We start from the raw sequence: 26,281 nt of genomic DNA, 5'->3' as shown, positions 1-26,281 counted from the left end.
GCACATTCATAATTTTCAGCAGGTCCATTAAGTCCACCTTTTATACCACCCAATTTTTGGTGAATATTGGTCCATGCAATTCGTGAGATATACGTTTGAGCAGTATGCACGCCATCCCCGAGCGAGTGCATCACCAAAATGATGATGAAGGAGCTGCTCTCCGATAGCTGGAGATTCCAAACAAACCTGTTGGACTTTAACTTGCTGTTGGAACACCTCTTACTGTTCTCACAAATAAAAGGCACAGCAACTTTATGAATGTCTTCACTGTTGAGTTCCATTATTTAATTGAAAAGCTCACTTTTGGGAATCCGACAACACCACCACGCAACTTGTGTTACCGAGCGACTTCTTTCCAATTGCTTGTCCGTCACGTTTGCAATTCAATTTGATTAATATATGTAACCGAATGTAAGTTTGAAATGATTGCACAAAGCGGGAACATTTTTCCTCCAGGAAAAGATCCTGCGGAAAGTGGATCACAATGGCAGAAATGGAGTACATTGGTTAGGACTGATGCTTGGCAGGTTGGATTGCCGACTTGGTTCACTGTCCGTGTGGAGTTTGCAATGCACGTTCTCCATGTGTCTGCGTGGGTTTCCATGATAATGTCCAAAAATGTTAGCTGGGGTTATTGGCATGGGAGTAGCTGTGGGCTTATATAAAGTACTCTTTCCGTGAGGCGGTGCAGACTCGATGGGCCTACGTGTGCACTGTAAAATCTATGATTCTGTGATAATGCTCGGAAGGCGTTCCAGCTTAGAAACGGAAAATGTGATTGCGTAAAATAACTTTCGCTCCCATTGCTTTCAAGCAGTTATACTACTGTGATAAGAAGCTGAATGCTCAGCCATCTCAGTGGGAAGAGCATGAGTGTTTCAATATCAGGGTTCAGGTCGGGCGCAATTACTTTGAAACTTCACTGTTTTCCTGGGTGAGCTCTCGCACTCAATTTCTCCGGCAGTGCCAATGCTCAACCCGAGTTCTTCTCCACTATGCTTTGTTAATATCCTAGTTTATTTGTGAAAACTGATTCCAAATGTAGATGAGGACTGATGTACATAGAATGATGACACTTCATCGTGGACTGATAGCTGCGGGCTCTCGTCCAAGGGGATCCAGACAATAACAATCCAATGGAAAAATCTAGGCGAGAGAAATCCAGAACTCCCTCTGAACGTTTTCCAGGACGAAATGAATATGTTTCTTCATGTGTGAATTGTGTTCCTTTGCTCACCGAAGTGTGTATTCTCTTTATCAAAGGGGAAGGATTTGAGATCTTTCAGTGTGCGGCAGCAGTGATCTGCATGAACAAACAGAAAAGCAAAATATTCCCAGAGCAGTACGACCTGGTTCAAACAGAATGACATTTCCACATTCTATCCCTTTAGTTGTTCCATTGATATCTTATTCTGTTTTTCACCATCATCCCATTTGTTACTTAATCTCTTCTGCCGTCCATTCTTCCACAGTTTCCCTTTTGATCTTTCATCCTGATCTGCTGAATATTTCCAGTGCGTATCGAATGTAAAGTCAAGAGACATTGTGAAAAATGTGCATCTACGGGAATAAATTGAAGGTCGTCACCAATATATCGAACACACACTTTGGACTAAAGCAGACAGAATACAAAGCTCGATAAGTGGAATGAGGATTCATCGTATCATTGCTCTGAAACAGCTTGTGGGGGTATAGCTCAGTGGTAGAGCATTTGACTGCAGGTCAAAAGGTTTCTGGTTCAAGTCCAGATGCCCCCTGTCCTCTTTGGCTGTCATTTCTCCTTCAGTGCAGGAGTTTAGAAAATTCTCACTATAACTTTGCATGCAGACATGGTCTGGAGAACACGATGAGAGGTCATCGGCTGCTTGAACGTGAAGCCGATTCTGTTTTTCTTTATTTTGTTAAATCCCCATTTGCTGCTGCTGCACTACGTCAGTGAAAACAGCTTCTTCCTATTTGATCTGTTGACCTGTCCCAAACCGCACATTCATAATTTTCAGCAGGTCCATTAAGTCCACCTTTTATACCACCCAATTTTTGGTGAATATTGGTCCATGCAATTCGTGAGATATACGTTTGAGCAGTATGCACGCCATCCCCGAGCGAGTGCATCACCAAAAAAATGATGAAGGAGCTGCTCTCCGATAGCTGGAGATTCCAAACAAACCTGTTGGACTTTAACCTGCTGTTGGAACACCTCTTACTGTTCTCACAAATAAAAGGCACAGCAACTTTATGAATGTCTTCACTGTTGAGTTCCATTATTTAATTGAAAAGCTCACTTTTGGGAATCCGACAACACCACCACGCAACTTGTGTTACCGAGCGACTTCTTTCCAATTGCTTGTCCGTCACGTTTGCAATTCAATTTGATTAATATATGTAACCGAATGTAAGTTCGAAATGATTGCACAAAGCGGGAAAATTTTTCCTCCAGGAAAAGATCCTGCGGAAAGTGGATCACAATGGCAGAAATGGAGTACATTGGTTAGGACTGATGCTTGGCAGGTTGGATTGCCGACTTGGTTCACTGTCCGTGTGGAGTTTGCAATGCACGTTCTCCCTGTGTCTGCGTGGGTTTCCATGATAATGTCCAAAAATGTTAGCTGGGGTTATTGGCATGGGAGTAGCTGTGGGCTTATATAAAGTACTCTTTCCGTGAGGCGGTGCAGACTCGATGGGCCTACGTGTGCACTGTAAAATCTATGATTCTGTGATAATGCTCGGAAGGCGTTCCAGCTTAGAAACGGAAAATGTGATTGCGTAAAATAACTTTCGCTCCCATTGCTTTCAAGCAGTTATAATACTGTGATAAGAAGCTGAATGCTCGGCCATCTCAGTGGGAAGAGCATGAGTGTTTCAATATCAGGGTTCACGTCGGGCGCAATTACTTTGAAACTTCACTGTTTTCCTGGGTGAACTCTCGCACTCAATTTCTCCGGCAGTGCCAATGCTCAACCCGAGTTCTTCTCCACTATGCTTTGTTAATATCCTAGTTTATTTGTGAAAACTGATTCCAAATGCAGATGAGGACTGATGTACATAGAATGATGACACTTCATCGTGGACTGATAGCTGCGGGCTCTCGTCCAAGGGGATCCAGACAATAACAATCCAATGGAAAAATCTAGGCGAGAGAAATCCAGAACTCCCTCTGAACGTATTCCAGGGCGAAATGAATATGTTTCTTCATGTGTGAATTGTGTTCCTTTGCTCACCGAAGTGTGTATTCTCTTTATCAAAGGGGAAGGATTTGAGATCTTTCAGTGTGCGGCAGCAGTGATCTGCATGAACAAACAGAAAAGCAAAATATTCCCAGAGCAGTACGACCTGGTTCAAACAGAATGACATTTCCACATTCTATCCCTTTAGTTGTTCCATTGATATCTTATTCTGTTTTTCACCATCATCCCATTTGTTACTTAATCTCTTCTGCCGTCCATTCTTCCACAGTTTCCCTTTTGATCTTTCATCCTGATCTGCTGAATATTTCCAGTGCGTATCGAATGTAAAGTCAAGAGACATTGTGAAAAATGTGCATCTACGGGAATAAATTGAAGGTCGTCACCAATATATCGAACACACACTTTGGACTAAAGCAGACAGAATACAAAGCTCGATAAGTGGAATGAGGATTCATCGTATCATTGCTCTGAAACAGCTTGTGGGGGTATAGCTCAGTGGTAGAGCATTTGACTGCAGATCAAAAGGTTTCTGGTTCAAGTCCAAATGCCCCCTGTCCTCTTTGGCTGTCATTTCTCCTTCAGTGCAGCAGTTTAGAAAATTCTCACCACAACTTTGCATGCAGACATGGTCTGGAGAACGCGATGAGAGGTCATCGGCTGCTTGAACGTGAAGCCGATTCTGTTTTTCTTTATTTTGTTAAATCCCCATTTGCTGCTGCTGCACTACGTCAGTGAAAACAGCTTCTTCCTATTTGATCTGTTGACCTGTCCCAAACCGCACATTCATAATTTTCAGCAGGTCCATTAAGTCCACCTTTTATACCACCCAATTTTTGGTGAATATTGGTCCATGCAATTCGTGAGATATACATTTGAGCAGTATGCACGCCATCCCCGAGCGAGTGCATCACCAAAAAAATGATGAAGGAGCTGCTCTCCGATAGCTGGAGATTCCAAACAAACCTGTTGGACTTTAACCTGCTGTTGGAACACCTCTTACTGTTCTCACAAATAAAAGGCACAGCAACTTTATGAATGTCTTCACTGTTGAGTTCCATTATTTAATTGAAAAGCTCACTTTTGGGAATCCGACAACACCACCACGCAACTTGTGTTACCGAGCGACTTCTTTCCAATTGCTTGTCCGTCACGTTTGCAATTCAATTTGATTAATATATGTAACCGAATGTAAGTTCGAAATGATTGCACAAAGCGGGAAAATTTTTCCTCCAGGAAAAGATCCTGCGGAAAGTGGATCACAATGGCAGAAATGGAGTACATTGGTTAGGACTGATGCTTGGCAGGTTGGATTGCCGACTTGGTTCACTGTCCGTGTGGAGTTTGCAATGCACGTTCTCCATGTGTCTGCGTGGGTTTCCATGATAATGTCCAAAAATGTTAGCTGGGGTTATTGGCATGGGAGTAGCTGTGGGCTTATATAAAGTACTCTTTCCGTGAGGCGGTGCAGACTCGATGGGCCTACGTGTGCACTGTAAAATCTATGATTCTGTGATAATGCTCGGAAGGCGTTCCAGCTTAGAAACGGAAAATGTGATTGCGTAAAATAACTTTTGCTCCCATTGCTTTCAAGCAGTTATAATGCTGTGATAAGAAGCTGAATGCTCGGCCATCTCAGTGGGAAGAGCATGAGTGTTTCAATATCAGGGTTCACGTCGGGCGCAATTACTTTGAAACTTCACTGTTTTCCTGGGTGAACTCTCGCACTCAATTTCTCCGGCAGTGCCAATGCTCAACCCGAGTTCTTCTCCACTATGCTTTGTTAATATCCTAGTTTATTTGTGAAAACTGATTCCAAATGTAGATGAGGACTGATGTACATAGAATGATGACACTTCATCGTGGACTGATAGCTGCGGGCTCTCGTCCAAGGGGATCCAGACAATAACAATCCAATGGAAAAATCTAGGCGATAGAAATCCAGAACTCCCTCTGAACGTATTCAAGGGCGAAATGAATATGTTTCTTCATGTGTGAATTGTGTTCCTTTGCTCACCGAAGTGTGTATTCTCTTTATCAAAGGGGAAGGATTTGAGATCTTTCAGTGTGCGGCAGCAGTGATCTGCATGAACAAACAGAAAAGCAAAATATTCCCAGAGCAGTACGACCTGGTTCAAACAGAATGACATTTCCACATTCTATCCCTTTAGTTGTTCCATTGATATCTTATTCTGTTTTTCACCATCATCCCATTTGTTACTTAATCTCTTCTGCCGTCCATTCTTCCACAGTTTCCCTTTTGATCTTTCATCCTGATCTGCTGAATATTTCCAGTGCGTATCGAATGTAAAGTCAAGAGACATTGTGAAAAATGTGCATCTACGGGAATAAATTGAAGGTCGTCACCAATATATCGAACACACACTTTGGACTAAAGCAGACAGAATACAAAGCTCGATAAGTGGAATGAGGATTCATCGTATCATTGCTCTGAAACAGCTTGTGGGGGTATAGCTCAGTGGTAGAGCATTTGACTGCAGATCAAAAGGTCTCTGGTTCGAGTCCAGATGCCCCCTGTTCTCTTTGGCTGTCATTTCTCCTTCAGGGCAGCAGTTTAGAAAATTCTCACCATAACTTTGCATGCAGACATGGTCTCGAGAGCACGATGAGAAGTCGTCGGCTGCTTGAACGTGAAGCAGATTCTGTTTTTCTTTATTTGTGTTAAATCCACATTTGCTGCTGCTGCACTACGTCAGTGAAAACAGCTTCTTCCTATTTGATCTGTTGACCTGTCCCAATCCGCACATTCATAATTTTCAGCAGGTCCATTAAGTCCACCTTATATACCACCCAATTTTTGGTGAATATTGGTCCATGCAATTCGTGAGATATACGTTTGAGCAGTATGCACGCCATCCCCGAGCGAGTGCATCACCAAAATGATGATGAAGGAGCTGCTCTCCGATAGCTGGAGATTCCAAACAAACCTGTTGGACTTTAACCTGCTGTTGGAACACCTCTTACTGTTCTCACAAATAAAAGGCACAGCAACATTATGAATGTCTTCACTGTTGAGTTCCATTATTTAATTGAAAAGCTCACTTTTGGGAATCCGACAACACCACCACGCAACTTGTGTTACCGAGCGACTTCTTTCCAATTGCTTGTCCGTCACGTTTGCAATTCAATTTGATTAATATATGTAACCGAATGTAAGTTCGAAATGATTGCACAAAGCGGGAAAATTTTTCCTCCAGGAAAAGATCCTGCGGAAAGTGGATCACAATGGCAGAAATGTAGTACATTGGTTAGGACTGATGCTTGGCAGGTTGGATTGCCGACTTGGTTCATTGTCCGTGTGGAGTTTGCAATGCACGTTCTCCCTGTGTCTGCGTGGGTTTCCATGATAATGTCCAAAAATGTTAGCTGGGGTTATTGGCATGGGAGTAGCTGTGGTCTTATATAAAGTACTCTTTCCGTGAGGCGGTGCAGACTCGATGGGCCTACGTGTGCACTGTAAAATCTATGATTCTGTGATAATGCTCGGAAGGCGTTCCAGCTTAGAAACGGAAAATGTGATTGCGTAAAATAACTTTCGCTCCCATTGCTTTCAAGCAGTTATAATACTGTGATAAGAAGCTGAATGCTCGGCCATCTCAGTCGGAAGAGCATGAGTGTTTCAATATCAGGGTTCAGGTCGGGCGCAATTACTTTGAAACTTCACTGTTTTCCTGGGTGAACTCTCGCACTCAATTTCTCCGGCAGTGCCAATGCTCAACCCGAGTTCTTCTCCACTATGCTTTGTTAATATCCTAGTTTATTTGTGAAAACTGATTCCAAATGTAGATGAGGACTGATGTACATAGAATGATGACACTTCATCGTGGACTGATAGCTGCGGGCTCTCGTCCAAGGGGATCCAGACAATAACAATCCAATGGAAAAATCTAGGTGAGAGAAATCCAGAACTCCCTCTGAACGTTTTCCAGGACGAAATGAATATGTTTCTTCATGTGTGAATTGTGTTCCTTTGCTCACCGAAGTGTGTATTCTCTTTATCAAAGGGGAAGGATTTGAGATCTTTCAGTGTGCGGCAGCAGTGATCTGCATGAACAAACAGAAAAGCAAAATATTCCCAGAGCAGTACGACCTGGTTCAAACAGAATGACATTTCCACATTCTATCCCTTTAGTTGTTCCATTGATATCTTATTCTGTTTTTCACCATCATCCCATTTGTTACTTAATCTCTTCTGCCGTCCATTCTTCCACAGTTTCCCTTTTGATCTTTCATCCTGATCTGCTGAATATTTCCAGTGCGTATCGAATGTAAAGTCAAGAGACATTGTGAAAAATGTGCATCTACGGGAATAAATTGAAGGTCGTCACCAATATATCGAACACACACTTTGGACTAAAGCAGACAGAATACAAAGCTCGATAAGTGGAATGAGGATTCATCGTATCATTGCTCTGAAACAGCTTGTGGGGGTATAGCTCAGTGGTAGAGCATTTGACTGCAGATCAAAAGGTTTCTGGTTCAAGTCCAGATGCCCCCTGTCCTCTTTGGCTGTCATTTCTCCTTCAGTGCAGCAGTTTAGAAAATTCTCACCACAACTTTGCATGCAGACATGGTCTGGAGAACACGATGAGAGGTCATCGGCTGCATGAACGTGAAGCCGATTCTGTTTTTCTTTATTTGTGTTAAATCCCCATTTGCTGCTGCTGCACTACGTCAGTGAAAACAGCTTCTTCCTATTTGATCTGTTGACCTGTCCCAATCCGCACATTCATAATTTTCAGCAGGTCCATTAAGTCCACCTTTTATACCACCCAATTTTTGGTGAATATTGGTCCATGCAATTCGTGAGATATACGTTTGAGCAGTATGCACGCCATCCCCGAGCGAGTGCATCACCAAAATGATGATGAAGGAGCTGCTCTCCGATAGCTGGAGATTCCAAACAAACCTGTTGGACTTTAACCTGCTGTTGGAACACCTCTTACTGTTCTCACAAATAAAAGGCACAGCAACTTTATGAATGTCTTCACTGTTGAGTTCCATTATTTAATTGAAAAGCTCACTTTTGGGAATCCGACAACACCACCACGCAACTTGTGTTACCGAGCGACTTCTTTCCAATTGCTTGTCCGTCACGTTTGCAATTCAATTTGATTAATATATGTAACCGAATGTAAGTTCGAAATGATTGCACAAAGCGGGAAAATTTTTCCTCCAGGAAAAGATCCTGCGGAAAGTGGATCACAATGGCAGAAATGGAGTACATTGGTTAGGACTGATGCTTGGCAGGTTGGATTGCCGACTTGGTTCACTGTCCGTGTGGAGTTTGCAATGCACGTTCTCCATGTGTCTGCGTGGGTTTCCATGATAATGTCCAAAAATGTTAGCTGGGGTTATTGGCATGGGAGTAGCTGTGGGCTTATATAAAGTACTCTTTCCGTGAGGCGGTGCAGACTCGATGGGCCTACGTGTGCACTGTAAAATTTATGATTCTGTGATAATGCTCGGAAGGCGTTCCAGCTTAGAAACGGAAAATGTGATTGCGTAAAATAACTTTCGCTCCCATTGCTTTCAAGCAGTTATAATACTGTGATAAGAAGCTGAATGCTCGGCCATCTCAGTGGGAAGAGCATGAGTGTTTCAATATCAGGGTTCACGTCGGGCGCAATTACTTTGAAACTTCACTGTTTTCCTGGGTGAACTCTCGCACTCAATTTCTCCGGCAGTGCCAATGCTCAACCCGAGTTCTTCTCCACTATGTTTGTTAATATCCTAGTTTATTTGTGAAAACTGATTCCAAATGTAGATGAGGACTGATGTACATAGAATGATGACACTTCATCGTGGACTGATAGCTGCGGGCTCTCGTCCAAGGGGATCCAGACAATAACAATCCAATGGAAAAATCTAGGCGAGAGGAATCCAGTACTCCCTCTGAACGTATTCAAGGGCGAAATGAATATGTTTCTTCATGTGTGAATTGTGTTCCTTTGCTCACCGAAGTGTGTATTCTCTTTATCAAAGGGGATGGATTTGAGATCTTTCAGTGTGCGGCAGCAGTGATCTGCATGAACAAACAGAAAAGCAAAATATTCCCAGAGCAGTACGACATGGTTCAAACAGAATGACATTTCCACATTCTATCCCTTTAGTTGTTCCATTGATATCTTATTCTGTTTTTCACCATCATCCCATTTGTTACTTAATCTCTTCTGCCGTCCATTCTTCCACAGTTTCCCTTTTGATCTTTTATCCTGATCTGCTGAATATTTCCAGTGCGTATCGAATGTAAAGTCAAGAGACATTGTGATAAATGTGCATCTACGGGAATAAATTGAAGGTCGTCACCAATATATCGAACACACACTTTGGACTAAAGCAGACAGGATACAAAGCGCGATAAGTGGAATGAGGATTCATCGTATCATTGCTCTGAAACAGCTTGTGGGGGTATAGCTCAGTGGTAGAGCATTTGACTGCAGATCAAGAGGTCTCTGATTCGAGTCCAGATGCCCCCTGTCCTCTTTGGCTGTCATTTCTCCTTCAGTGCAGCAGTTTAGAAAATGCTCACCATAACTTTGCATGCAGACATGGTCTGGAGAACACGATGAGAAGTCATCGGCTGCTTGAACGTGGAGCCGATTCTGTTTTTCTTTATTTGTGTTAAATCCCCATTTGCTGCTGCTGCACTACGTCAGTGAAAACAGCTTCTTCCTATTTGATCTGTTGACCTGTCCCAATCCGCACATTCATAATTTTCAGCAGGTCCATTAAGTCCACCTTTTATACCACCCAATTTTTGGTGAATATTGGTCCATGCAATTCGTGAGATATACGTTTGAGCAGTATGCACGCCATCCCCGAGTGAGTGCATCACCAAAATGATGATGAAGGAGCTGCTCTCCGATAGCTGGAGATTCCAAACAAACCTGTTGGACTTTAACCTGCTGTTGGAACACCTCTTACTGTTCTCACAAATAAAAGGCACAGCAACTTTATGAATGTCTTCACTGTTGAGTTCCATTATTTAATTGAAAAGCTCACTTTTCGGAATCCGACAACACCACCACGCAACTTGTGTTACCGAGCGACTTCTTTCCAATTGCTTGTCCGTCACGTTTGCAATTCAATTTGATTAATATATGTAACCGAATGTAAGTTCGAAATGATTGCACAAAGCGGGAAAATTTTTCCTCCAGGAAAAGATCCTGCGGAAAGTGGATCACAATGGCAGAAATGGAGTACATTGGTTAGGACTGATGCTTGGCAGGTTGGATTGCCGACTTGGTACACTGTCCGTGTGGAGTTTGCAATGCACGTTCTCCATGTGTCTGCGTGGGTTTCCATGATAATGTCCAAAAATGTTAGCTGGGGTTATTGGCATGGGAGTAGCTGTGGGCTTATATAAAGTACTCTTTCCGTGAGGCGGTGCAGACTCGATGGGCCTACGTGTGCACTGTAAAATCTATGATTCTGTGATAATGCTCGGAAGGCGTTCCAGCTTAGAAACGGAAAATGTGATTGCGTAAAATAACTTTCGCTCCCATTGCTTTCAAGCAGTTATACTACTGTGATAAGAAGCTGAATGCTCAGCCATCTCAGTGGGAAGAGCATGAGTGTTTCAATATCAGGGTTCACGTCGGGCGCAATTACTTTGAAACTTCACTGTTTTCCTGGGTGAACTCTCGCACTCAATTTCTCCGGCAGTGCCAATGCTCAACCCGAGTTCTTCTCCACTATGCTTTGTTAATATCCTAGTTTATTTGTGAAAACTGATTCCAAATGTAGATGAGGACTGATGTACATAGAATGATGACACTTCATCGTGGACTGATAGCTGCGGGCTCTCGTCCAAGGGGATCCATACAATAACAATCCAATGGAAAAATCTAGGCAAGAGGAATCCAGAACTCCCTCTGAACGTTTTCCAGGACGAAATGAATATGTTTCTTCATGTGTGAATTGTGTTCCTTTGCTCACCGAAGTGTGTATTCTCTTTATCAAAGGGGAAGGATTTGAGATCTTTCAGTGTGCGGCAGCAGTGATCTGCATGAACAAACAGAAAAGCAAAATATTCCCAGAGCAGTACGACCTGGTTCAAACAGAATGACATTTCCACATTCTATCCCTTTAGTTGTTCCATTGATATCTTATTCTGTTTTTCACCATCATCCCATTTGTTACTTAATCTCTTCTGCCGTCCATTCTTCCACAGTTTCCCTTTTGATCTTTTATCCTGATCTGCTGAATATTTCCAGTGCGTATCGAATGTAAAGTCAAGAGACATTGTGAAAAATGTGCATCTACGGGAATAAATTGAAGGTCGTCACCAATATATCGAACACACACTTTGGACTAAAGCAGACAGGATACAAAGCGCGATAAGTGGAATGAGGATTCATCGTATCATTGCTCTGAAACAGCTTGAGGGGGTATAGCTCAGTGGTAGAGCATTTGACTGCAGATCAAGAGGTCTCTGGTTTAAGTCCAGATGCCCCCTGTCCTCTTTGGCTGTCATTTCTCCTTCAGTGCAGCAGTTTAGAAAATTCTCACCACAACTTTGCATGCAGACATGGTCTGGAGAACACGATGAGAGGTCATCGGCTGCTTGAACGTGAAGCCGATTCTGTTTTTCTTTATTTTGTTAAATCCCCATTTGCTGCTGCTGCACTACGTCAGTGAAAACAGCTTCTTCCTATTTGATCTGTTGACCTGTCCCAAACCGCACATTCATAATTTTCAGCAGGTCCATTAAGTCCACCTTTTATACCACCCAATTTTTGGTGAATATTGGTCCATGCAATTCGTGAGATATACGTTTGAGCAGTATGCACGCCATCCCCGAGCGAGTGCATCACCAAAAAAATGATGAAGGAGCTGCTCTCCGATAGCTGGAGATTCCAAACAAACCTGTTGGACTTTAACCTGCTGTTGGAACACCTCTTACTGTTCTCACAAATAAAAGGCACAGCAACTTTATGAATGTCTTCACTGTTGAGTTCCATTATTTAATTGAAAAGCTCACTTTTGGGAATCCGACAACACCACCACGCAACTTGTGTTACCGAGCGACTTCTTTCCAATTGCTTGTCCGTCACGTTTGCAATTCAATTTGATTAATATATGTAACCGAATGTAAGTTCGAAATGATTGCACAAAGCGGGAAAATTTTTCCTCCAGGAAAAGATCCTGCGGAAAGTGGATCACAATGGCAGAAATGGAGTACATTGGTTAGGACTGATGCTTGGCAGGTTGGATTGCCGACTTGGTTCACTGTCCGTGTGGAGTTTGCAATGCACGTTCTCCCTGTGTCTGCGTGGGTTTCCATGATAATGTCCAAAAATGTTAGCTGGGGTTATTGGCATGGGAGTAGCTGTGGGCTTATATAAAGTACTCTTTCCGTGAGGCGGTGCAGACTCGATGGGCCTACGTGTGCACTGTAAAATCTATGATTCTGTGATAATGCTCTGAAGGCGTTCCAGCTGAGAAACGGAAAATGTGATTGCGTAAAATAACTTTCGCTCCCATTGCTTTCAAGCAGTTATAATACTGTGATAAGAAGCTGAATGCTCGGCCATCTCAGTGGGAAGAGCATGAGTGTTTCAATATCAGGGTTCACGTCGGGCGCAATTACTTTGAAACTTCACTGTTTTCCTGGGTGAACTCTCGCACTCAATTTCTCCGGCAGTGCCAATGCTCAACCCGAGTTCTTCTCCACTATGCTTTGTTAATATCCTAGTTTATTTGTGAAAACTGATTCCAAATGTAGATGAGGACTGATGTACATAGAATGATGACACTTCATCGTGGACTGATAGCTGCGGGCTCTCGTCCAAGGGGATCCAGACAATAACAATCCAATGGAAAAATCTAGGCGAGAGAAATCCAGAACTCCCTCTCAATGTTTTCCAGGACAAAATGAATATGTTTCTTCATGTGTGAATTGTGTTCCTTTGCTCACCGAAGTGTGTATTCTCTTTATCAAAGGGGAAGGATTTGAGATCTTTCAGTGTGCGGCAGCAGTGATCTGCATGAACAAACAGAAAAGCAAAATATTCCCAGAGCAGTACGACCTGGTTGACAGAATGACATTTCCACATTCTATCCCTTTAGTTGTTCCATTGATATCTTATTCTGTTTTTCACCATCATCCCATTTGTTACTTAATCTCTTCTGCCGTCCATTCTTCCACAGTTTCCCTTTTGATCTTTCATCCTGATCTGCTGAATATTTCCAGTGCGTATCGAATGTAAAGTCAAGAGACGTTGTGAAAAATGCGCATCTACGGGAATAAATTGAAGGTCGTCACCAATATATCGAACACACACTTTGGACTAAAGCAGACAGAATACAAAGCGCGATAAGTGGAATGAGGATTCATCGTATCATTGCTCTGAAACAGCTTGTGGGGGTATAGCTCAGTGGTAGAGCATTTGACTGCAGATCAAGCGGTCTCTGGTTCAAGTCCAGATGCCCCCTGTCCTCTTTGGCTGTCATTTCTCCTTCAGTGCAGCAGTTTAGAAAATTCTCACCATAACTTTGCATGCAGACATGGTCTGGAGAACACTGTGAGAAGTCATCGGCTGCTTGAACGTGAAGCCGATTCTGTTTTTCTTTATTTGTGTTAAATCCCCATTTGCTGCTGCTGCACTACGTCAGTGAAAACAGCTTCTTCCTATTTGATCTGTTGACCTGTCCCAATCCGCACATTCATAATTTTCAGCAGGTCCATTAAGTCCACCTTTTATACCACCCAATTTTTGGTGAATATTGGTCCATGCAATTCGTGAGATATACGTTTGAGCAGTATGCACGCCATCCCCTAGCGAGTGCATCACCAAAATGATGATGAAGGAGCTGCTCTCCGATAGCTGGAGATTCCAAACAAACCTGTTGGACTTTAACCTGCTGTTGGAACACCTCTTACTGTTCTCACAAATAAAAGGCACAGCAACTTTATGAATGTCTTCACTGTTGAGTTCCATTATTTAATTGAAAAGCTCACTTTTGGGAATCCGACAACACCACCACGCAACTTGTGTTACCGAGCGACTTCTTTCCAATTGCTTGTCCGTCACGTTTGCAATTCAATTTGATTAATATATGTAACCGAATGTAAGTTCGAAATGATTGCACAAAGCGGGAAAATTTTTCCTCCAGGAAAAGATCCTGCGGAAAGTGGATCACAATGGCAGAAATGGAGTACATTGGTTAGGACTGATGCTTGGCAGGTTGGATTGCCGACTTGGTTCACTGTCCGTGTGGAGTTTGCAATGCACGTTCTCCATGTGTCTGCGTGGGTTTCCATGATAATGTCCAAAAATGTTAGCTGGGGGTATTGGCATGGGAGTAGCTGTGGGCTTATATAAAGTACTCTTTCCGTGAGGCGGTGCAGACTCGATGGGCCTACGTGTGCACTGTAAAATCTATGATTCTGTGATAATGCTCGGAAGGCGTTCCAGCTTAGAAACGGAAAATGTGATTGCGTAAAATAACTTTCGCTCCCATTGCTTTCAAGCAGTTATAATACTGTGATAAGAAGCTGAATGCTCAGCCATCTCAGTGGGAAGAGCATGAGTGTTTCAATATCAGGGTTCACGTCGGGCGCAATTACTTTGAAACTTCACTGTTTTCCTGGGTGAACTCTCGCACTCAATTTCTCCGGCAGTGCCAATGCTCAACCCGAGTTCTTCTCCACTATGCTTTGTTAATATCCTAGTTTATTTGTGAAAACTGATTCCAAATGTAGATGAGGACTGATGTACATAGAATGATGACACTTCATCGTGGACTGATAGCTGCGGGCTCTCGTCCAAGGGGATCCAGACAATAACAATCCAATGGAAAAATCTAGGCGAGAGAAATCCAGAACTCCCTCTGAACGTTTTCCAGGACGAAATGAATATGTTTCTTCATGTGTGAATTGTGTTCCTTTGCTCACCGAAGTGTGTATTCTCTTTATCAAAGGGGAAGGATTTGAGATCTTTCAGTGTGCGGCAGCAGTGATCTGCATGAACAAACAGAAAAGCAAAATATTCCCAGAGCAGTACGACCTGGTTCAAACAGAATGACATTTCCACATTCTATCCCTTTAGTTGTTCCATTGATATCTTATTCTGTTTTTCACCATCATCCCATTTGTTACTTAATCTCTTCTGCCGTCCATTCTTCCACAGTTTCCCTTTTGATCTTTCATCCTGATCTGCTGAATATTTCCAGTGCGTATCGAATGTAAAGTCAAGAGACATTGTGAAAAATGTGCATCTACGGGAATAAATTGAAGGTCGTCACCAATATATCGAACACACACTTTGGACTAAAGCAGACACAATACAAAGCTCGATAAGTGGAATGAGGATTCATCGTATCATTGCTCAGAAACGTCTTGTGGGGGTATAGCTCAGTGGTAGAGCATTTGACTGCAGATCAAGAGGTCCTTGGTTCAAGTCCAGATGCCCCCTGTCCTCTTTGGCTGTCATTTCTCCTTCAGTGCAGAAGTTTAGAAAATTCTCACCACAACTTTGCATGCAGACGTGGTCTGGAGAACACGATGAGTAGTCATCGGCTGCTTGAACGTGAAGCCGATTCTGTTTTACTTTATTTTGTTAAATCCCCATTTGCTGCTGCTGCACTACGTCAGTGAAAACAGCTTCTTCCTATTTGATCTGTTGACCTGTCCCAAACCGCACATTCATAATTTTCAGCAGGTCCATTAAGTCCACCTTTTATACCACCCAATTTTTGGTGAATATTGGTCCATGCAATTCGTGAGATATACGTTTGAGCAGTATGCACGCCATCCCCGAGCGAGTGCATCACCAAAAAAATGATGAAGGAGCTGCTCTCCGATAGCTGGAGATTCCAAACAAACCTGTTGGACTTTAACCTGCTGTTGGAACACCTCTTACTGTTCTCACAAATAAAAGGCACAGCAACTTTATGAATGTCTTCACTGTTGAGTTCCATTATTTAATTGAAAAGCTCACTTTTGGGAATCCGACAACACCACCACGCAACTTGTGTTACCGAGCGACTTCTTTCCAATTGCTTGTCCGTCACGTTTGCAATTCAATTTGATTAATATATGTAACCGAATGTAAGTTCGAAATGATTGCACAAAGCGGGAAAATTTTTCCTCCAGTAAAAGATCCTGCGGAAAGTGGATCACAATGGCAGAAATGGAGTACATTGGTTAGGACTGATGCTTGGCAGGTTGGATTGCCGACTTGGTTCACTGTCCGTGTGGAGTTTGCAATGCACGTTCTCCCTGTGTCTGCGTGGGTTTCCATGATAATGTCCAAAAATGTTAGCTGGGGTTATTGGCATGGGAGTAGCTGTGGGCTTTTATAAAGTACTCTTTCCGTGAGGTGGTGCAGACTCGATGGGCCTACGTGTGCACTGTAAAATCTATGATTCTGTGATAATGCTCGGAAGGCGTTCCAGCTTAGAAACGGAAAATGTGATTGCGTAAAATAACTTTCGCTCCCATTGCTTTCAAGCAGTTATAATACTGTGATAAGAAGCTGAATGCTCGGCCATCTCAGTGGGAAGAGCATGAGTGTTTCAATATCAGGGTTCACGTCGGGCGCAATTACTTTGAAACTTCACTGTTTTCCTGGGTGAACTCTCGCACTCAATTTCTCCGGCAGTGCCAATGCTCAACCCGAGTTCTTCTCCACTATGCTTTGTTAATATCCTAGTTTATTTGTGAAAACTGATTCCAAATGTAGATGAGGACTGATGTACATAGAATGATGACACTTCATCGTGGACTGATAGCTGCGGGCTCTCGTCCAAGGGGATCCAGACAATAACAATCCAATGGAAAAATCTAGGCGAGAGAAATCCAGAACTCCCTCTGAACGTTTTCCAGGACGAAATGAATATGTTTCTTCATGTGTGAATTGTGTTCCTTTGCTCACCGAAGTGTGTATTCTCTTTATCAAAGGGGAAGGATTTGAGATCTTTCAGTGTGCGGCAGCAGTGATCTGCATGAACAAACAGAAAAGCAAAATATTCCCAGAGCAGTACGACCTGGTTCAAACAGAATGACATTTCCACATTCTATCCCTTTAGTTGTTCCATTGATATCTTATTCTGTTTTTCACCATCATCCCATTTGTTACTTAATCTCTTCTGCCGTCCATTCTTCCACAGTTTCCCTTTTGATCTTTCATCCTGATCTGCTGAATATTTCCAGTGCGTATCGAATGTAAAGTCAAGAGACATTGTGAAAAATGTGCATCTCCGGGAATAAATTGAAGGTCGTCACCAATATATCGAACACACACTTTGGACTAAAGCAGACAGAATACAAAGCTCGATAAGTGGAATGAGGATTCATCGTATCATTGCTCGGAAAAGTCTTGTGGGGGTATAGCTCAGTGGTAGAGCATTTGACTGCAGATCAAGAGGTCCCTGGTTCAAGTCCAGATGCCCCCTGTCCTCTTTGGCTGTCATTTCTCCTTCAGTGCAGCAGTTTAGAAAATTCTCACCACAACTTTGCATGCAGACGTGGTCTGGAGAACACGATGAGAGGTCATCGGCTGCTTGAACGTGAAGCCGTTTCTGTTTTTCTTTATTTTGTTAAATCCCCATTTGCTGCTGCTGCACTACGTCAGTGAAAACAGCTTCTTCCTATTTGATCTGTTGACCTGTCCCAAACCGCACATTCATAATTTTCAGCAGGTCCATTAAGTCCACCTTTTATACCACCCAATTTTTGGTGAATATTGGTCCATGCAATTCGTGAGATATACGTTTGAGCAGTATGCACGCCATCCCCGAGCGAGTGCATCACCAAAAAAATGATGAAGGAGCTGCTCTCCGATAGCTGGAGATTCCAAACAAACCTGTTGGACTTTAACCTGCTGTTGGAACACCTCTTACTGTTCTCACAAATAAAAGGCACAGCAACTTTATGAATGTCTTCACTGTTGAGTTCCATTATTTAATTGAAAAGCTCACTTTTGGGAATCCGACAACACCACCACGCAACTTGTGTTACCGAGCGACTTCTTTCCAATTGCTTGTCCGTCACGTTTGCAATTCAATTTGATTAATATATGTAACCGAATGTAAGTTCGAAATGATTGCACAAAGCGGGAAAATTTTTCCTCCAGGAAAAGATCCTGCGGAAAGTGGATCACAATGGCAGAAATGTAGTACATTGGTTAGGACTGATGCTTGGCAGGTTGGATTGCCGACTTGGTTCACTGTCCGTGTGGAGTTTGCAATGCACGTTCTCCATGTGTCTGCGTGGGTTTCCATGATAATGTCCAAAAATGTTAGCTGGGGTTATTGGCATGGGAGTAGCTGTGGGCTTATATAAAGTACTCTTTCCGTGAGGCGGTGCAGACTCGATGGGCCTACGTGTGCACTGTAAAATCTATGATTCTGTGATAATGCTCGGAAGGCGTTCCAGCTTAGAAACGGAAAATGTGATTGCGTAAAATAACTTTCGCTCCCATTGCTTTCAAGCAGTTATAATACTGTGATAAGAAGCTGAATGCTCAGCCATCTCAGTGGGAAGAGCATGAGTGTTTCAATATCAGGGTTCACGTCAGGCGCAATTACTTTGAAACTTCACTGTTTTCCTGGGTGAACTCTCGCACTCAATTTCTCCGGCAGTGCCAATGCTCAACCCGAGTTCTTCTCCACTATGCTTTGTTAATATCCTAGTTTATTTGTGAAAACTGATTCCAAATGTAGTTGAGGACTGATGTACATAGAATGATGACACTTCATCGTGGACTGATAGCTGCGGGCTCTCGTCCAAGGGGATCCAGACAATAACAATCCAATGGAAAAATCTAGGCGAGAGAAATCCAGAACTCCCTCTCAATGTTTTCCAGGACGAAATGAATATGTTTCTTCATGTGTGAATTGTGTTCCTTTGCTCACCGAAATGTGTATTCTCTTTATCAAAGGGGAAGGATTTGAGATCTTTCGGTGTGCGGCAGCAGTGATCTGCATGAACAAACAGAAAAGCAAAATATTCCCAGAGCAGTACGACCTGGTTCAAACAGAATGACATTTCCACATTCTATCCCTTTAGTTGTTCCATTGATATCTTATTCTGTTTTTCACCATCATCCCATTTGTTACTTAATCTCTTCTGCCGTCCATTCTTCCACAGTTTCCCTTTTGATCTTTCATCCTGATCTGCTGAATATTTCCAGTGCGTATCGAATGTAAAGTCAAGAGACATTGTGAAAAATGTGCATCTACGGGAATAAATTGAAGGTCGTCACCAATATATCGAACACACACTTTGGATGAAAGCAGACAGAATACAAAGCTCGATAAGTGGAATGAGGATTCATCGTATCATTGCTCTGAAACAGCTTGTGGGGGTATAGCTCAGTGGTAGAGCATTTGACTGCAGATCAAGAGGTCTTTGGTTCGAGTCCAGATGCCCCCTGTCCTCTTTGGCTGTCATTTCTCCTTCAGTGCAGCAGTTTCGAAAATTCTCACCATAACTTTGCATGCAGACATGGTCTGGAGAACACTATGAGAAGTCATCGGCTGCTTGAACGTGAAGCCGATTCTGTTTTTCTTTATTTGTGTTAAATCCCCATTTGCTGCTGCTGCACTACGTCAGTGAAAACAGCTTCTTCCCATTTGATCTGTTGACCTGTCCCAAACCGCACATTCATAATTTTCAGCAGGTCCATTAAGTCCACCTTTTATACCACCCAATTTTTGGTGAATATTGGTCCATGCAATTCGTGAGATATACGTTTGAGCAGTATGCACGCCATCCCCGAGCGAGTGCATCACCAAAATGATGATGAAGGAGCTGCTCTCCGATAGCTGGAGATTCCAAACAAACCTGTTGGACTTTAACCTGCTGTTGGAACACCTCTTACTGTTCTCACAAATAAAAGGCACAGCAACATTATGAATGTCTTCACTGTTGAGTTCCATTATTTAATTGAAAAGCTCACTTTTGGGAATCCGACAACACTACCACGCAACCTGTGTTACCGAGCGACTTCTTTCCAATTGCTTGTCCGTCACGTTTGCAATTCAATTTGATTAATATATGTAACTGAATGTAAGTTCGAAGTGATTGCACAAAGCGGGAAAATTTTTCCTCCAGGAAAAGATCCTGCGGAAAGTGGATCACAATGGCAGAAATGTAGTACATTGGTTAGGACTGATGCTTGGCAGGTTGGATTGCCGACTTGGTTCACTGTCCGTGTGGAGTTTGCAATGCACGTTCTCCCTGTGTCTGCGTGGGTTTCCATGATAATGTCCAAAAATGTTAGCTGGGGTTATTGGCATGGGAGTAGCTGTGGGCTTATATAAAGCACTCTCTCCGTGAGGCGGTGCAGACTCGATGGGCCTACGTGTGCACTGTAAAATCTATGATTCTGTGATAATGCTCGGAAGGCGTTCCAGCTTAGAAACGGAAAATGTGATTGCGTAAAATAACTTTCGCTCCCATTGCTTTCAAGCAGTTATAATACTGTGATAAGAAGCTGAATGCTCGGCCATCTCAGTGGGAAGAGCATGAGTGTTTCAATATCAGGGTTCACGTCGGGCGCAATTACTTTGAAACTTCACTGTTTTCCTGGGTGAACTCTCGCACTCAATTTCTCCGGCAGTGCCAATGCTCAACCCGAGTTCTTCTCCACTATGCTTTGTTAATATCCTAGTTTATTTGTGAAAACTGATTCCAAATGTAGATGAGGACTGATGTACATAGAATGATGACACTTCATCGTGGACTGATAGCTGCGGGCGCTCGTCCAAGGGGATCCAGACAATAACAATCCAATGGAAAAATCTAGGCGAGAGAAATCCAGAACTCCCTCTGAGTTCTCCCAGTGAGACAGAGAAGACAGCCAGAGTGAGACAGCAAAGAGTGAGTTTGGGAATTTGAATCGAGGTGGGAATTGAATTGAATTAAATTGAATCAGTAAGGCAGCTCCTTTTAAATTTCAGGAGTTTAAATTCATTTAAATTAAGTTAGTATTGTGCAGTGTAGGTTAACAAGAGCTGCCCCCCCCACTCACATAACTGGTTGGCAGTTAAGTGTCAGTCACTTTAATCTACTTTGATCTGAAAGCAGGTGGGGGAGGGGAGTCAATTCAGGACAGTTTAAAAAGAGCCACTTGTTAACTCACTCCAGTGAGTTCTCCCAGTGAGCCAGAGAGAAGACAGCCAGGAGTGAGACAGCAAAGAGTGAGTTTGGGAATTTGAATCGAGGTGGGAATTCAAAGCTTGGTGGGGAGGAAGTGCTTTTTATCCCTGGTAAGTGACTGGTAAGTAGTGTTTCTGTTTTTCTGTTTCTTTTCATTGGTATATATATATATATTTTTTTTTTCTTCATTGTTTATTTATTTAGTTAAATTTTTGGGGAGGAAATTGAAATTGTTCAAGTTAACCGAAGGTTTAAGACATGGCAGGAGATCTCAGACCCGTGTCATGCTCCTCGTGTGCGATGTGGGAGCTCAGGGACACGTCCACTGTCCCTGACTCCTTCACGTGCAAGAAGTGTGTCCAGTTGCAGCTCCTGTTAGACCGCTTGACGGCTCTGGAGCTGCGGATGGACTCACTTTGGAGCGTCCGTGATGCTGAGGACGTCATGGATAGCACGTTTAGCGAGCTGGTCACACCGCAGGTGAAAGGTACTGAGGGAGATAGTAAATGGGTGACCAAAAGACAGAGCAAGAGTAGGAAGGCAGTGCAGGTGTCCTCTGCGGTCATCTCCCTGCAAAACAGATGTACCGCTTTGGATACTGTTGAGGGAGATGGCTCACCAGGGGAAGGCGGCAGCAGCCAGGTTCATGGCACCGTGGCTGGCTCTGCTGCGCAGCTGGGCAGGAAGAAGAATGGCAGGGCTATAGTGATAGGGGACTCAATTGTAAGACAGGCGGTTCTGCGGACAAAATCGAGACTCCAGGATGGTATGTTGCCTCCCTGGTGCAAGGGTCAAGGATGTCTCGGAGCGGCTGCAGGACATTCTGGGGGGGGGAGGGTGAACAGCCAGCTGTCGTGGTGCACGTAGGCACCAACGATATTGGTAAAAAACGGGACGAGGTCCTACAAGCTGAATTTAGGGAGCTAGGAGTTAAACTAAAAAGTAGGACCTCAAAGGTAGTAATCTCAGGATTGCTACCAGTGCCACGAGCTAGTCAGAGTAGGAATGTCAGGATAGAGAGGATGAAAACGTGGCTCGAGAGATGGTGCAAGAGGGAGGGATTCAAATTCCTGGGACATTGGAACCGATTCTGGGGGAGGTGGGACCAGTACAAACCGGACGGCCTGCACCTGGGCAGGACTGGAACTGATGTCCTGATGTTTGCTAGAGCTGTTGGGGAGAGTTTAAACTAATGTGGCAGGGGGATGGGAACCGATGCAGGAAGTTGGAAGGTAGTAAAACAGGGACAGAAATAAAAGGCAGTAAGGGGGAAAGTGTAAGGCAGAGAAGCCATAGTCAAAAATCAAAAAGGGCGACAGTACAAGGTACAGTGACTGAGGGGAGCTCAGTGAATAGGACCAGGAATACTAAAAGAAATAAAAGGGGAAGTGAAAACATTAATGGTAAGCGATGCGGCAGGTTGTTACAGGAAGATGTGGGTTCGACGACAAGGAAAATTAGGAGAAAGGTTAAGAGGAAATATAACTTAGGAGAGGTTACTGATCGAGGTGTTAAGATTAAGAACAGAGGTAAAAAAGCCAACATAAGTGTACTTTACCTGAATGCTCGTAGTATTCGGAATAAGGTAAATGAGTTGATGGCGCAAATCATCGTGAATGACTATGATTTAGTGGCCATTACTGAAACATGGTTAAAGGATGGTCACGACTGGGAGTTAAATATCCGAGGGCATCAAACTTTTCGGAAGGACAGAGTGGATGGTAAGGGAGGTGGTGTAGCTCTGTTATTTAAGGATGACATCCGGGCAACAGTAAGGGATGACATCGGTGCTATGGAGGATAAGGTTAAATCCATTTGGGTGGAAATCAGGAATAGTAAGGCGAAAAAGTCACTGATAGGAGTAATCTATAGGCCACCAAATAGTAACATTATGGTGGGGCAGGCTATAACCAAAGAAATAACAGATGCATGTAGAAATGGTACAGCAGTTATCATGGGGGATTTTAATCTACATGTTGATTGGTTTAACCAGGTCGGTCAAGGCAGCCTTGAGGAGGAGTTTATAGAATGTATCCGCGATAGTTTCCTCGAACAGTATGTAATGGAACCTACGAGGGAACAAGCGGTCCTAGATCTGGTCCTGTGTAATGAGACAGGATTGATTCAGGATCTCATAGTTAGGGATCCTTTCGGAAGGAGCGATCACAATATGGTGGAATTTAAAATACAGATGGAGGGTGAGAAGGTAAAATCAAGCACTTGTGTTTTGTGCTTAAACAAAGGAGATTACAATGGGATGAGAGAAGAACTAGCTAAGGTAGACTGGGAGCAAAGACTTGATGGTGAAACAGTTGAGGAACAGTGGAGAACCTTCCAAGTGATTTTTCACAGTGCCTAGCAAAGGTTTATACCAACAAAAAGGAAGGACGGTAAAAAGAGGGAAAATCGACCGTGGATATCTAAGGAAATAAGGGAGAGTATCAAATTGAAGGAAAAAACATACAAAGTAGCAAAGATCAGTGGGAGACTAGAGGACTGGGAAATCTTTAGGGGGCAAAAGAAAGCTACTAAAAAAGCTATAAAGAAGAGTAAGATAGATTATGAGAGTAAACTTGCTCAGAATATAAAAACAGATAGTAAAAGTTTCTACAAATACATAAAATGAAAAAGAGTGGCTAAGGTAAATATTGGTCCTTTAGAGGATGAGAAGGGAGATTTAATAATGGGAGATGAGGAAATGGCTGAGGAACTGAACAGGTTTTTTGGGTCGGTCTTCACAGTGGAAGACACAAATAACATGCCAGTGACTGATGGAAATGAGGCTATGACAGGTGAGGACCTTGAGAGGATTGATATCACCAAGGAGGTAGTGATGGGCAAGCTAATGGGGCTAAAGGTAGACCAGTCTCCTGGCCCTGATGGAATGCATCCCAGAGTGCTAAAAGAGATGGCTAGGGAAATTGCAAATGCACTAATGATAATTTACCAAAATTCACTAGACTCTGGGGTGGTCCCGGCGGATTGGAAATTAGCAAACGTGACACCACTGTTTAAAAAAGGAGGTAGGCAGAAAGTGGGTAATTATAGGCCAGTGAGCTTAACTTCGGTAGTAGGGAAGATGGTGGAATTTATCATCAAGGAAGAAATAGCGAGGCATCTGGATGGAAATTGTCCCATTGGACAGACGCAGCATGGGTTCATAAAGGGCAGGTCGTGCCTAACTAATTTAGTGGAATTTTTTGAGGACATTAACAGTGCGGTAGATAACGGGGAGCCAATGGATGTGGGATATCTGGATTTCCAGAAAGCCTTTGACAAGGTGCCACACAAAAGGTTGTTGCATAAGATAAAGATGCATGGCATTAAGGGGAAAGTAGGAGCATGGATAGAGGATTGGTTAATTAATAGAAAGCAAAGAGTGGGGATTAATGGGTGTTTCTCTGGTTGGCAATCAGTAGCTAGTGGTGTCCCTCAGGGATCAGTGTTGGGCCCACAACTGTTCACAATTTACATAGATGATTTGGAGTTGGGGACCAAGGGCAATGTGTCCAAGTTTGCAGACGACACTAAGATAAGTGGTAAAGCAAAAAGTGCAGAGGATACTGGAAGTCTGCAGAGGGATTTGGACAGGCTAAGTGAATGGGCTAGGGTCTGGCAGATGGAATACAATGTTGGCAAATGTGAGGTTATCCATTTTGGTAAGAATAACGGCAAAAGGGATTATTATTTAAATGATAAAATATTAAAACATGCTGCTGTGCAGAGAGACCTGGGTGTGCTCGTGCATGAGTCGCAGAAAGTTGGTTTTCAGGTGCAACAGGTGATTAAGAAGGCAAATGGAATTTTGTCCTTCATTGCTAGAGGGATGGAGTTTAAGACTAGGGAGGTTATGCTGCAATTGTATAAGGTGTTAGTGAGGCCACACCTGGAGTATTGTGTTCAGTTTTGGTCTCCTTACTTGAGAAAGGACGTACTGGCACTGGAGGGTGTGCAGAGGAGATTCACTAGGTTAATCCCAGAGCTGAAGGGGTTGGATTACGAGGAGAGGTTGAGTAGACTGGGACTGTACTCATTGGAATTTAGAAGGATGAGGGAGGATCTTATAGAAACATATAAAATTATGAAGGGAATCGATAGGATCGATGCGGGCAGGTTGTTTCCACTGGCGGGTGAAAGCAGAACTAGGGGGCATAGCCTCAAAATAAGGGGAAGTAGATTTAGGACTGAGTTTAGGAGGAACTTCTTCACCCAAAGGGTTGTGAATCTATGGAATTCCTTGCCCAGTGAAGCAGTAGAGGCTCCTTCATTAAATGTTTTTAAGATAAAGATAGATAGTTTTTTGAAGAATAAAGGGATTAAGGGGTATGGTGTTCGGGCCGGAAAGTGGAGCTGAGTCCACAAAAGATTAGCCATGATCTCATTGAATGGCGGAGCAGGCTCGAGGGGCCAGATGGCCTACTCCTGCTCCTAGTTCTTATGTTCTTATGTTCTTATGAACGTTTTCCAGGACGAAATGAATATGTTTCTTCATGGGTGAATTGTGTTCCTTTGCTCACCGAAGTGTGTATTCTCTTTATCAAAGGGGAAGGATTTGAGATCTTTCAGTGTGCGGCAGCAGTGATCTGCATGAACAAACAGAAAAGCAAAATATTCCCAGAGCAGTGCGACCTGATTCAAACAGAATGACATTTCCACATTCTATCCCTTTAGTTGTTCCATTGATATCTTATTCTGTTTTTCACCATCATCCCATTTGTTACTTAATCTCTTCTGCCGTCCATTCTTCCACAGTTTCCCTTTTGATCTTTCATCCTGATCTGCTGAATATTTCCAGTGCGTATCGAATGTAAAGTCAAGAGACATTGTGAAAAATGTGCATCTACGAGAATAAATTGAAGGTCGTCACCACTATATCGAACACACACTTTGGACTAAAGCAGACAGAAAACAAAGCTTGATAAGTGGAATGAGGATTGCTTCGTATCATTGCTTTGAAACAGCTTGT

General features: G+C 43.1%; 10 non-coding genes across 10 annotated transcripts; all 10 read left to right on the top strand.

Annotated features, from left to right (window-relative positions):
• Positions 1 to 1,685: 1,685 nt before the first annotated feature.
• On the top strand, positions 1,686 to 1,757 carry trnac-gca (transfer RNA cysteine (anticodon GCA)). Its single transcript has one exon. It is a non-coding gene; the product is annotated as a tRNA-Cys (tRNA).
• Positions 1,758 to 3,666: 1,909 nt separating this feature from the next.
• On the top strand, positions 3,667 to 3,738 carry trnac-gca (transfer RNA cysteine (anticodon GCA)). The gene has a single exon. It is a non-coding gene; the product is annotated as a tRNA-Cys (tRNA).
• A 1,909-nt stretch (positions 3,739 to 5,647) lies between these two features.
• Positions 5,648 to 5,719, top strand: trnac-gca (transfer RNA cysteine (anticodon GCA)). The gene has a single exon. It is a non-coding gene; the product is annotated as a tRNA-Cys (tRNA).
• A 1,910-nt stretch (positions 5,720 to 7,629) lies between these two features.
• Positions 7,630 to 7,701, top strand: trnac-gca (transfer RNA cysteine (anticodon GCA)). Its single transcript has one exon. It is a non-coding gene; the product is annotated as a tRNA-Cys (tRNA).
• A 1,909-nt stretch (positions 7,702 to 9,610) lies between these two features.
• Positions 9,611 to 9,682, top strand: trnac-gca (transfer RNA cysteine (anticodon GCA)). The gene has a single exon. It is a non-coding gene; the product is annotated as a tRNA-Cys (tRNA).
• A 1,910-nt stretch (positions 9,683 to 11,592) lies between these two features.
• On the top strand, positions 11,593 to 11,664 carry trnac-gca (transfer RNA cysteine (anticodon GCA)). The gene has a single exon. It is a non-coding gene; the product is annotated as a tRNA-Cys (tRNA).
• A 1,907-nt stretch (positions 11,665 to 13,571) lies between these two features.
• trnac-gca (transfer RNA cysteine (anticodon GCA)) lies at positions 13,572 to 13,643 on the top strand. The gene has a single exon. It is a non-coding gene; the product is annotated as a tRNA-Cys (tRNA).
• Positions 13,644 to 15,553: 1,910 nt separating this feature from the next.
• Positions 15,554 to 15,625, top strand: trnac-gca (transfer RNA cysteine (anticodon GCA)). Its single transcript has one exon. It is a non-coding gene; the product is annotated as a tRNA-Cys (tRNA).
• Positions 15,626 to 17,534: 1,909 nt separating this feature from the next.
• trnac-gca (transfer RNA cysteine (anticodon GCA)) lies at positions 17,535 to 17,606 on the top strand. Its single transcript has one exon. It is a non-coding gene; the product is annotated as a tRNA-Cys (tRNA).
• A 1,909-nt stretch (positions 17,607 to 19,515) lies between these two features.
• trnac-gca (transfer RNA cysteine (anticodon GCA)) lies at positions 19,516 to 19,587 on the top strand. Its single transcript has one exon. It is a non-coding gene; the product is annotated as a tRNA-Cys (tRNA).
• Positions 19,588 to 26,281: the final 6,694 nt, after the last annotated feature.

This window comes from Scyliorhinus torazame, unplaced genomic scaffold, assembly GCF_047496885.1.
Source record: "Scyliorhinus torazame isolate Kashiwa2021f unplaced genomic scaffold, sScyTor2.1 scaffold_185, whole genome shotgun sequence".
Classification (NCBI taxonomy): Eukaryota; Metazoa; Chordata; class Chondrichthyes; order Carcharhiniformes; family Scyliorhinidae; genus Scyliorhinus; species Scyliorhinus torazame.
Note: the sequence above shows the minus strand (reverse complement) of the source record. Positions and strands in the feature narration are given on the sequence as shown.